Here is an 11832-nt window from a genome sequence, read left to right on the forward strand (position 1 = left end):
AATAAACTAGAGCTTTGGTGTTAACAAACTCTTGAATCCTTACTTCTGGGCATTCTCTAAGAATTCAATGGCTTTAAGAAGGCTTAGATAGCGAGTATTCTCAGAATTCAACGATATCTTCGCATTATCGGTTACTAGACGGTACTTCCGCTCCGTTAGTTGGTATCAGAAACATAAGCATTTAGATGGACGAATAGAAGCCTTTGATATGATTCAATTTGTTTGGGTGTTTGGAGCGTATAAGACCATCGCATTTCTTGAGTTGCAACGTTCGTTCAACTCCATTATGGACCCTGTGTATCCACCTGAATTTTGTCTCCATCTACGACATATTACGGTCTTCAGCTGTGTGGCCTCTTTCTCACATGGACGTAACTGTACCATTAGTAGTCTTTCCTTCTCAGTGGCTACAAATTGAGTTGCAGTGGGGAGTATCTAAGAGGAAAGTTGAGGTTGTGCATAGTCCACGTACGGGTTTAGGTTGCATATTCGTGGCATTAATTTGTTGGAGTGACTTTTCTTGTGACTCAAGAAACTTGTGGGAGTATTCTAACTCAGACTATCAACGTGTTTGTGAAGCTGCTACATACTTTCCCGTAGTCAAGCAATTATTTTCAGTGTTGCCGTCATCTCGCACGAAGTTCTCTATGGTTGTGTGGGCTATGACAAGATCAGTGGGTCATAAGCTCATTTGTGGTGTAGGGTTAAATATTTTCAAGTCAACACATCGCCCATTACCTAACAAGAACACTCGAAAAAATTTCTTGGACGACGTAACGAGGTGCACGTTTTACGAGGGATGGGATCTTATTCATTCGGTTGAAGTCTCTTCTGAAAATCTTGACCTGCGAGGTGAGAAAAACTGCAGTTGTCCTTTTGAGAGATACATGTCAGCAAGGGGTTATTTTTGGATCATAGTCATTGCAGACAAGGTGTTTCACATGGGATTTGCAATAAACGATGGAGAACTACAGCTAGTGCAACAAAAGAAAAGCGTTTGGGCGGCCTATCAATGTGGTAGTCGCACGTTCTTTGTGATTAAAGAAGGGAAAATGTTTTCTTTGGTGAGACAATCGTGGAGTTCTTTGGCCTTAGGATCTGCGTATCCGACCGTTCACCTTTTGCCTTCCGTCTCATCCTTACATAAACTACACCTGAGAGTTTTAAAAAGAGAGTTTGACATCGTGCTTCTCATGAATCTTGAGTTCGTCGTGGTTATCCTCGCCGCTAGTAGTGAACAAGTGGACGTTACAGTGGTTCATGTTCAATCTCCTACAGTTCAAGTGGAACCAATCGCTCTTGGGATTGCTCCGGACTTCACAAGAAATAGTGCGCATGCCAAGGAGTGTGAAGGATCTTATGGTAAGCTAAAGACGAGGAAGACGGGACCACTGGAGATTCTTGGGAAGATCACTGCGAACGCATATCGTCTTCCGTTGCCCCCGCATGTACATGCAGCTGACGTTTTTAACGTCGAACGTTTGTTCAAATTTGAGCCAGGTGATGCGTTACTGTCCGGATTCGTGGACGAATCTCTCAAAGGGGGAGGGACTGATGCAGTGTAGCATCCTATTTCTATTGGGCTTTGGTTTTATTGTTTCCTTTTTATTAGTATTCTTAATATTTAGAAAGATAATGATTAAAGACTTTAGGATAGAAGATTATATCCTAATCTTTAATCCTTAAGAACTTAGGTTTTTTTCTTATTAGTATAAATAGTGAACTCTTATTTGTAAGAGTCACAACTTTTGAATTATTGATTAATAAACTAGAGCTTTGGTGTTAACAAACTCTTGAATCCTTACTTCCGGGCATTCTCTAAGAATTCAACGGCTTTAAGAAGGTTTAGATAGCGGGTATTCTCAGAATTCAACGATATCTTCGCATTATCGGTTACTAGACGGTACTTCCGCTCCGTTACTGAAGAAGTTGTGGTCTGAAACAGACCTAAGAGAAATAGTTTTCTTTATTGGTTTATGAATCTGGATGCAGGAGAATTCGAGAAGGATGGTTTATCAATCAATCAGACGGTTCTTGTAAGTACAGCCATGAACAATATAAGTGTGATCAAGAAAGGAGCCGAAGTGATCATTGCGTGAACTATGATGAGATTGTGGTGATTTCAGATGATACGATAGAGCTCTTGATGAAGAAGGTGGTGTTGAGTCTGTTGACACTCCTTGTCCTCCTTTAGACAAGGTGGTGTTGAGTCTGTTGACACTCCGGCTTTAGACCGATGTCTCATGACAAGGTATAGTTCTACAATGCAAGTAATTATATCTTTCTTGAACACCAAGAAAGTAGCAAAGTAATCAACTTAAAACCCTAAACTTGCTTTTCTCTCCAAATTTTCAGACCGAGCCATCTAAGGTCACACCATCAAGACCACAGCATGCGACCTCAGCCTCAGTTGCGAACAGAGGTGTCACCAGAGTTGGTTACAAACACGGTTTTGAAGAAGGTAAAGTTGGTAATAGGCAACAGAGTGTGCTATTCCTTTTTTCTTGGGAAACAGAGTGTTGCTAAAGGCTTATTATGGAGGTTGAAACAAAACAGAAGACTGGCCCAGCTTGAAGGATAGCTAATTAGACAGGTTGTGGTTTCAATCATAATCCTCTGCTTTTGTTTATTTTTCTCTTATGCTGAAACTTGTAGCTCTGCTAAGTATTTTTAACCAATAAGAAACTCTGAATAGTTTACTCAATAAAAACATGCCTAATTTTATTACTTTAAAAAAAATATTATAATCAAACTCGTTAAATTTTAAAAATAACTAAAGAGTTATAAGAATTTTAGGAAGGAGTTTCAGTGATTTAGTAGTAACTTTACTAAACTTCTAAAATAAAGTTTCAACTAAAGAAAATAAATGACCCTGGCGACATTTCCAGGGTTGACCAAACGTGAAAAAACCTAGAGCAAATTATGTTTCTTTCCCCACAAGTTAAAAGCAGGTTGGCTGTCACATATGTGTGAGATTTTGAGGCCAGAGTGTTCATCAGCTAGAAAACCAGGAGGTCCAGGACAATGATTCTTCAATCATTAGTCCGTGAGATGACAGTTCAAAATCTGCAAGATTCAGATGACGTCTATGTTGATCTAGTTACAGTAACTGCACTGAGGACAAAGCTTGAAACCGGTTACATCTGTTAAGGCCAATCATTTCATTTCCATTGATTGGTTATGGAATAATGGTTCTGATTGGAACTATAAACCAGCTCATTGACCATTGTCTGTAATTCCTCCTAGATGTATTGTTTTCCTGCACGCAAACATTTTCATACAGTTTATTTGGTAAATCTCTCATTTGTTTATAATATTCTTTAGTCAAAATAATTTTTTTATAAATATAACTATATAATAATCAAAGATTCAAAATAAGATAATTCATTTATTTGGTGTGTCTCTCATTTGTTTCACTTTATTTTTAACAAATTAAAATTAAAATAGAAGAATACATCTTTTAATATGTTTCAACTTGGTCAAATTTTGTTTTATAAACTTTTAATACTTAATGAGTTAATGTGTTAAAGTCGTTTATATCTGAGTAAAATGCTGTATGAATGAACCGCGCTTTAGTGGTCCAGTGGTGGTTGAACTATCTCGCTCTCTGCCCCTTCTTCGGGAGGTCAAGGGTTCGAGGGCCACCGCTGGCAGATGTTGCTCTTGAGGGTCTTCGGGCCCAATACGGACACTTCACACGAGCACGGCCACTGGTCCAATTACATGTGGCTGGCCAGCACCTCTGGATGATCCTCGGCGGGCTCCGGCGGCTCCTACGGGGGTTCACCGGACGGTCTTTGGGCGCTAGTCGGAGTCCTACGGGTCATCCGGACACCAGAGTCATCAAAAAAAAAATGCTGTATGAATGATGAAATAACCCATAAAAATCTACAATAAAAAATATCAACGGTAACTCATTTCACTATAATATAAATATTAGTTAATTTTAAATATTTTATTTTTTATCAAGTAAATATATATTTATTTAATTTTAATATCTAAAGTTTTAAAATTATTTTATAAATGATAATAAATTATCATTGATTTAATATTTTTATAATCTTTTTTATAAGTTAAAGTATATTGTAAATATAGGAATATATATTTTTATTTTGTGTGTATAGATATTTTAATTTAATTTATTATTTACAAATTAATTAATAGAATAGGTCATTTAATGATATTGATTATTTAATTTAATGTTTAATAATACTATAATTTATATTTAATATTATAAATTTTTCTATTATATGTGTCGAAATTAAATGAATATTAATGTATAATAGTTATTTGATAATCATTACAATAATATTTAGTTACTTAGATATTTATAAAATTTAGTACTCACTCCGTTTCATTATAAGTGTTACTTAAACATTTTCACACATATTAAGAAAATGAATGAAATGTATTTATGTTTTCATTAATTACATCTAACAGACCAATAATATTTGAGATAAATAAATTTATTTATTAGATCAATGCATTTTACAATTAATATTCAGCTAAAAGTAAGTAAAAATTGCATTGAAAATCTAAAACGACACTTTTTATGTAACAAAAAAAACCTAAAGTGACAATTTTTAAGAAACAAATGGAGTATTTTTTTAAAAACTGTATATTTATATTTTTTAAAGATAGTAAAATTTTATTAGATTGCCATCTAAGTAAAATATGTATATATATACATATATATATATATCTTTTTAGTTATTTTATTTCAGAAATATGCAAATATTTAGTTGAATCAATTGAATAGTTAAGTTGTTAAATGACATATTAAGGTGCATTTTTTACAACAGGACATATTAATATAAATATCTAAATTTGGTAACATCACAAAGTAGGTTAATCTTACTTCCAGATTGTATTTTGAGGGCTGGAAGTATGGGTTTTTGTTGCCTTTATTCAGGGCATGTATACAATATGAGCTATATGTAAAAAGCAAATAAAGTAAACCAGATGACTAAACCAAACGATAACCAAAAGTTATAAACCAACACTGAATCATAAATGTATTTACTGTACTTTAATTGGAAGACATGAATCACGCGTCGAACACGCACCTACCCGGCCAGAAGGGTTTTAGAGAGGAAACCAAGAGACAAACAAAGAGATGTGATACAGTTGCAAAGAGATGTGATACAGTTGCAAAAAGAAAAGACAAACATGATGTGATTTTTTTTTTGGGTTGGTAAGGTATGAGGTGGTTCGATCTTCCTCTTCTTCTTCTTTTTCTTTTTTCAAAATTCGTCTAATTACTCCAGTCCACTGAACCATGCACACATATAAAGAGATCGGTATAAAAGTATATAAGCCCAGCGAAGTTGGTGGATTTGTCAAAGGACCAGTCCCGATCTGGTTCCATCTTAGTTTGGTTGTCTGATCGACCTTGGCTTTTGTTTTTTACCATCACAGACAACTCTTTTTAAAATTTGTTCCAAAATACACTAAATACGGCTTTCGACTCCTTAGGAAGTAACGACTCTTAATATGCTGTACTTTGTTGTGTACAAGTTGTAAGAATACCCATCGTCAGATAAATTAAAAACACTAGACATGATGACTATATGAATTTGTTAATATCAAATAGGGCGACGTTTTTTACCTCAAGAGGACACGTACGATCTGTATATGCATACACTACACTCATGGTCTATGCATATGTGCAGATTCAACAAGCATGCTTAGCTATATGGAAGTCTCTCACGTCAATATATATATGTATAATAATATGTGCTATATACGTATATACAAATAAGCGTATACAGAATATGCATACTATTCAATATAGGTAAAACATGTCATTAAAACTAGATTAACCAAATGCCTTTACACGAATTCTTCTATACATCTTTAGGGCGTCATGTCATCAATTTTCAAATGCAAATTGTTCATTCATATAGAAAATCGGCATACCTAATTAGTAGAACTTTATGCAAAGAAGAAAAATACGTGTCTATATATATGAACATATAGATTTATAACTATGTTGACGAAAAGACTTATAAGCATATACAGCTTCAATCAAATTGTATGAGTATGTGTAACAGTGTGAAAAGTATTTTTTTAGAACACTCAGAAACAAGAAGTTTTTATTCATCCTGATCAATCACAAATCGATACCTAGTAGTTGACGATATATATCATCATAAGAAGGATGCAATAATGAAATAATCGATAAGGGTTAACAAAGTTGTAGAATTACGGTTTCGATGAGAGATCGAGGCCAAGGTCGAACAGACAACGAAACCAAGATGAGAACACATAAGATTGCTCACTTTGACAAGCCTTGCATCGAACCCAACCACTCTTGATCACCACCTACGTCTTCGGATATATATACCATTCTTTTTTTTTTTTGAACAAACATATATACCATTCATAGACCCATAACTATTCTTAAAAAGTTATAATAATGTAAAGAAAGTATATATATATATATATATACTCAGTCAACAAAAAGTATATATTTATGCAAAGGAGGAACCCTAGCTACTTATAGAAGAAGATATACAATGGAGGAAGAGACTCCACGCGATCAACTATAAGTTAATATGGGGTGACACCGATCGAATATCAAGGTTTTAGAGGCATTCGTAATTCGATCTATTTTGTTGTGAATAATCAACTATCCGATTTGATTCGATATGTAGGTACCCAAATATTCGGTATTGAGAATATTAAAAAAAAAAATCATATTTTTAACTGAATATTCAATTCGATCCGTACAAATTAAATATAAAATTTAAATAAATAAAAATTCAAAAATATATATTATGATAATATTTCATTACAAAAATCAAAATTATTTAGTTTTAAAAATTCTGATAAATAATATAAAAATTCGATATATAAAATATTGTAAAATTAACATAGAATATAATATTTATATAATTTATAAATAATTGATATATAAAATATTGGAAATATATGTATATGCGTGCATATAACAGATCAGATCAGATCAGATATCAGTTCTTAAAAATATTAATATTTATGATTTGATTCATTTCTTACGGATATTGTAAATCAGTATTTGTTTTGCTTCGTAAAGTTACAGATATCCAAAAAAATTTATTTGTCCAGCCTTAATAATATAACGATTATATGCCCTTTTTCAAAAAAATAAAATAATATAACGATTACGACAATGCTTGATAAACATATGGAGTAGAGAGCCTTGCACGTGCCAGCTAATCACACGAACCCTTTGTTTAATTTGTTGACTCACATTTTTTTGGAAAACAAAAGCTTTTTATTTATATTTTTTTGCTAACATATTTATATATTTATTGATCGTAAAATAAAGATTCGAAGCCAACAATGTGCGTAGTTGTAACTAGATTTCCTATGTTGAATATTGATACCAATCCCAAAAAATTAGAGCTGAATCAGCAATAACCAAATTATATATATATGTTTCACTAAGGTTTTTTCTTTTAAAAACGTTTCACCAATTAATATCGACAAAAACTACCGAACATTATGACCAAGTAATTTAGAGAAATATGGAATTTCAACTTAGGAAATTTTGTTATACCTACGCACATGCATGATGAACCGTGTCCAATCTTCATATCGATGAGACGATGGTGACCACACGATATCAGTTTTAACCAATCATATGTTTCACCAAATAATATTGATATCTAACTTTATTTTGTTTGTAACTGGATATCCAACTTTATTGATATAACAAAAGCACAAAACTACTGAAACATTGAATGTTTATCATTGAATGTTTATAGTGGTCCGAGGAGAACGCACTGCAGGACAAAAATTTGTTCACCATTCGCCCAAATTTTTGTTAAAATTAAATAAATAAGAAAAGTAAAAATCATGTGCGGGACATATTTGTTAGTGGACCACTCCCTCAACCGAAAAGAAATTAATGAAGTGTGGTTACACATATTAATGTAGATACATTTATTTTTCTGGTTTAGTTATTAAAATATAGAAAAACATAAATACATATACTAATATTTCATCTATATAACATACATAAACTAAGGTTGAACTAAAATTTAAATACGTAATACTTGGATAAGAAACTAATAATGCTAAAAATAATTTTATTATCTAGAACATTAATCTGAGCACCGAAGAATCAAACCAAAAAAGAGATTCGGTTTAGGTTTGAATCCTACCAACTATCATAGCAGATTTTATATCTCTAAAATTAAAGAATCAAAACCAAACTGAAACCGAATCAATAACTGAGTGGATATCCAAAATTTTAGATTTCAATTTATATACTTATAAATATTAACTATATTTATTTTAAAAATAATCAAATAATTTAAAAATACTATTTATAAATCAAAATATCTAAAAAAAAATACTAGAATACTTTTTATCCAAAAATATTTAAAATTCTCTGTTTTATCCAAAAAAATAATCAAAAACGCTTAAAATTTGATATTTTATTCGGAAAAAATCAAATTTGCTGAATTTAAACATGAGTTAACCGAAAAATTGAAACCGAATCGGAACCAAATGGGATCCAAGATTATGTTGGATATTAGCTGATTTCTGACTGTGTTAACTAAACTGAACTGAGTTTCAAAAAAAGAACCGAATTTTCTAAATATTCGAACTAGAGCAATTATATGATACTGGCCATAAAATCTCAAAAATACCATATTAATTTCATATATAAAATATTTTTTAAAATAAAATATATAATTATAAATTATATTAGCATCAGATATATAAAATATTTTTTAAAATAAAATATATAATTATAAATTATATTACCATCACTTATCTTTTAGTTTCTAAAATATAAATATATTATATGTATCCCGCAGTTACATTATTCCTTATATATGTTACCATTTATATTTTGTTTTGAACCGTTTATTTTAAACCATTTATTTTAAACAAACCGCAGTTAAACCGTATCGCATTATGCATTCCACTTGACCTCATCGCTCAACCCGTTTTTACCATTCGGAGCTTTATTTATTTAATTTTAACAAAAACAAAAGCAACAAAAATTTGGCTGATTGGTGAACAGTTTTTTGTCCTGCAGTGCGTTCTCCTCGGACCACTATAAACATTCACAACCGTTCTCCTCGGACCACTATAAACATTCAAAACATTATTTCGCTTTAGGGAATCAGTGTACCATGTCTTAGCTTTATTGGCAATGTTACCGTTGTAGTGTTATTCTGACATGAGTATCATGATGATAATCCTTTTCCTTCGGTATGTTGTCGAATTTAAAAAAAAAAAAATTAAATGTATTCCTCTCGAAAACATGTTTACAATAAATGTGAACTTTGATCTATGTTTTTAGTTTCTTTTTAGATAGTGAAAATGAAAACACATCTAACTATCTACTCCCGTATACAATAAATGTGGTCCTCCTCTTCCTTTCAATGAAGAGATCTTGTTACGCACCTGTCAATGAAGTGGATAAGATTTGCTGTAGGTTGATGGGCTTCTCCATGTCTCCCCCCGTTTCTTTCTTTCTTCCTGTCTGTGTTTGGTTTTATATACACGTGTGGGTATATTTTCTTTATTCGTTCAAAAGTGTTTGTGACGAGCACATATATCTTTAAGCCTAGTTAAAATAAACGAGCACAAATCATCCCTAAGTAACGAAGAAACTGATTATATGCAGATTCAGATCAATTTTTCAACGATATCTATTTAATTATAAATAGTAACTAATTAATCTCATCTGAAATGCCCACCAAACGTTGTCGTTCAGAGGGCTCGAGTTGTCCCCACCTACCAGTCTACCAATACCGCAAGCTTCCATAAACCTTCCACGTCATATTAAAATTCACCTATATTTTCATGGTACTTATTACTAATAGATAGATAGATCTAACTAAGATTCGTTCTTACATAAATTTTAGATCGAGTGACTTGACATTTTCAAAATCTACTATCTATCGCCTTTCTTACGATGTTCTCTTTCCGTTTTAGTTTAATTGTAGTTGTACCGATTTTATTTTCCTATTAAAATATATTTAGATGTATAGATAGTAATATTTTTATTTTTAAAATATACAAAATTAAATATTTTCTTAATCTGTGTACACAAATCTAAAACGATAATGAAAATGAAACATAAGAATGATACAGTAAATTTAATTCAGAATCAATGTTAATGCCATACATTGTGTAACCAGTTGCCAATCATCAGCTGGTTAATCCATCAAAGTTTTTGTGTCAGTTTATTCTTAGCGATCTCTTATATATTAAAGGAGAAATATTGTAATAAATGCATTCACACTATAATAGACACGTGTTAGTCTCACAACAATTTAAGAATGAAAACGCTGATGTGTCACGTGTAGAAAGATTCTCAGCCAAATTCTACATAAATATGTTCACACTATGTATTTTACGTTTTGTTTTTAAATATAAAACTCACATGTAAGATTCCAATAAAACTCACACTATCCAAATTTTTCGATTTGAATCAAAACAATAACGGATCGAAAGTCCAATTATACATATATTATTTTTATTATTTACGGATATGTTGGGAAAAATATTCGTAAATTTTTGATTCGATTCGTTATTCGTTTTGATTCGAACCGAAAAATCCGGATATCCGTAACTCTACGAAGCAAATCAAATAATAAAATGCAATATCTATAAAAACCGAAGCAAATCACAAATATTAATATTTTTAGGAACGAATATCTGATTCGATCTGTTATATGCATATATATACATATATTTAAAGAATTATATATAAGTTATAAGTATATATTATAGTTCATATAAATTATAGTTTATATTTTATATAATTTTTACAATATTTTTATGTATTAAATTTATTATATTAGGTATTATAATTAAAAAAGTTAAATAATATATATATTGTAATTAAATATTATTATTTGATATTATTTATAGATTTTTCATTTATTCTTAAAATTTTTATTTTATTTATGGATCAAATCGAATATCCAAGACACCGAATATTCAGGTGGCTACGCATCGAATTGATACTAATACCTCCAAATACCCGTATATTTGATCCGCGCCCACCCTTATTTACGGATACAATTTGATTTTCTTTATATGAAATAAAATTCACTAATGTCTAGACTTATTTTATTTTTAATTAATTTTATTTTAAGAGTTTTATCTTTCATGTGTTATTTTGAATAAATATGTCATTTAATATTGATTAACGGTATTTTTATATATTTACAAACCACTTTTATAGACTTTACATACCCATACATGTGGACATTGATGGGAACACATATAACTAAATATTCACCACACCTAAAGTATCTAATTCTCTTGGAAGTTGAAATATTTTTTTTAATGCTTCTTTCACTATCCACCAAATTGTAATGAAATGATTTGTCTTAATAATTTTATTCTCCTTTTCCTTAACTATTACTCCCTCTGTTCCTGAAAGTAAGATTTTCTAGAGTATGCACGCTTATTAAGAATTTAATAAATATTTATAATTTAATTTATTTTTTACTTTATTATACACTTTTCAATAACTTTCCACCAATGAAATTTAATCAATTCAAATATTCTCAATTAATGTTCCTCAAAAGTATAAAAAAGTACCTTAACAAAATAGAAAATCTATCTTTGTGGAACAAGAAAAAAATCTAAAACATCTTACTTTCGGGAACGGAGGTAGTATATGTTTAAAAACTATAATATGAAACTATTGGTTCGATATCAGGACTATCTAAAATTTATATAACCTGAAACCAAACATATAATAATAATTTTTGGTTATCACCGAAAAAATTAAAAACATCAACAATTTGAACCGAACAAACCAAAATAAATATTGATTTAGAATTATAGCTATATTTTAGGAGATTAAAA

The 11832-nt window shown here is 30.8% G+C and overlaps 1 long non-coding RNA gene across 1 annotated transcript; it reads right to left on the reverse strand.

Annotated features, from left to right (window-relative positions):
* Window positions 1–1997: 1997 nt before the first annotated feature.
* Window positions 1998–8190, reverse strand: LOC125588611. Its single transcript, XR_007324743.1, has 2 exons — window positions 6209–8190; window positions 1998–3816 (listed from the first exon to the last, which is right to left on the reverse strand). It is a non-coding gene; the product is annotated as an uncharacterized LOC125588611 (long non-coding RNA).
* Window positions 8191–11832: the final 3642 nt, after the last annotated feature.

The sequence above is a fragment of the Brassica napus genome, chromosome C6 (assembly GCF_020379485.1).
Source record: "Brassica napus cultivar Da-Ae chromosome C6, Da-Ae, whole genome shotgun sequence".
In the NCBI taxonomy this organism is placed as follows: Eukaryota; Viridiplantae; Streptophyta; class Magnoliopsida; order Brassicales; family Brassicaceae; genus Brassica; species Brassica napus.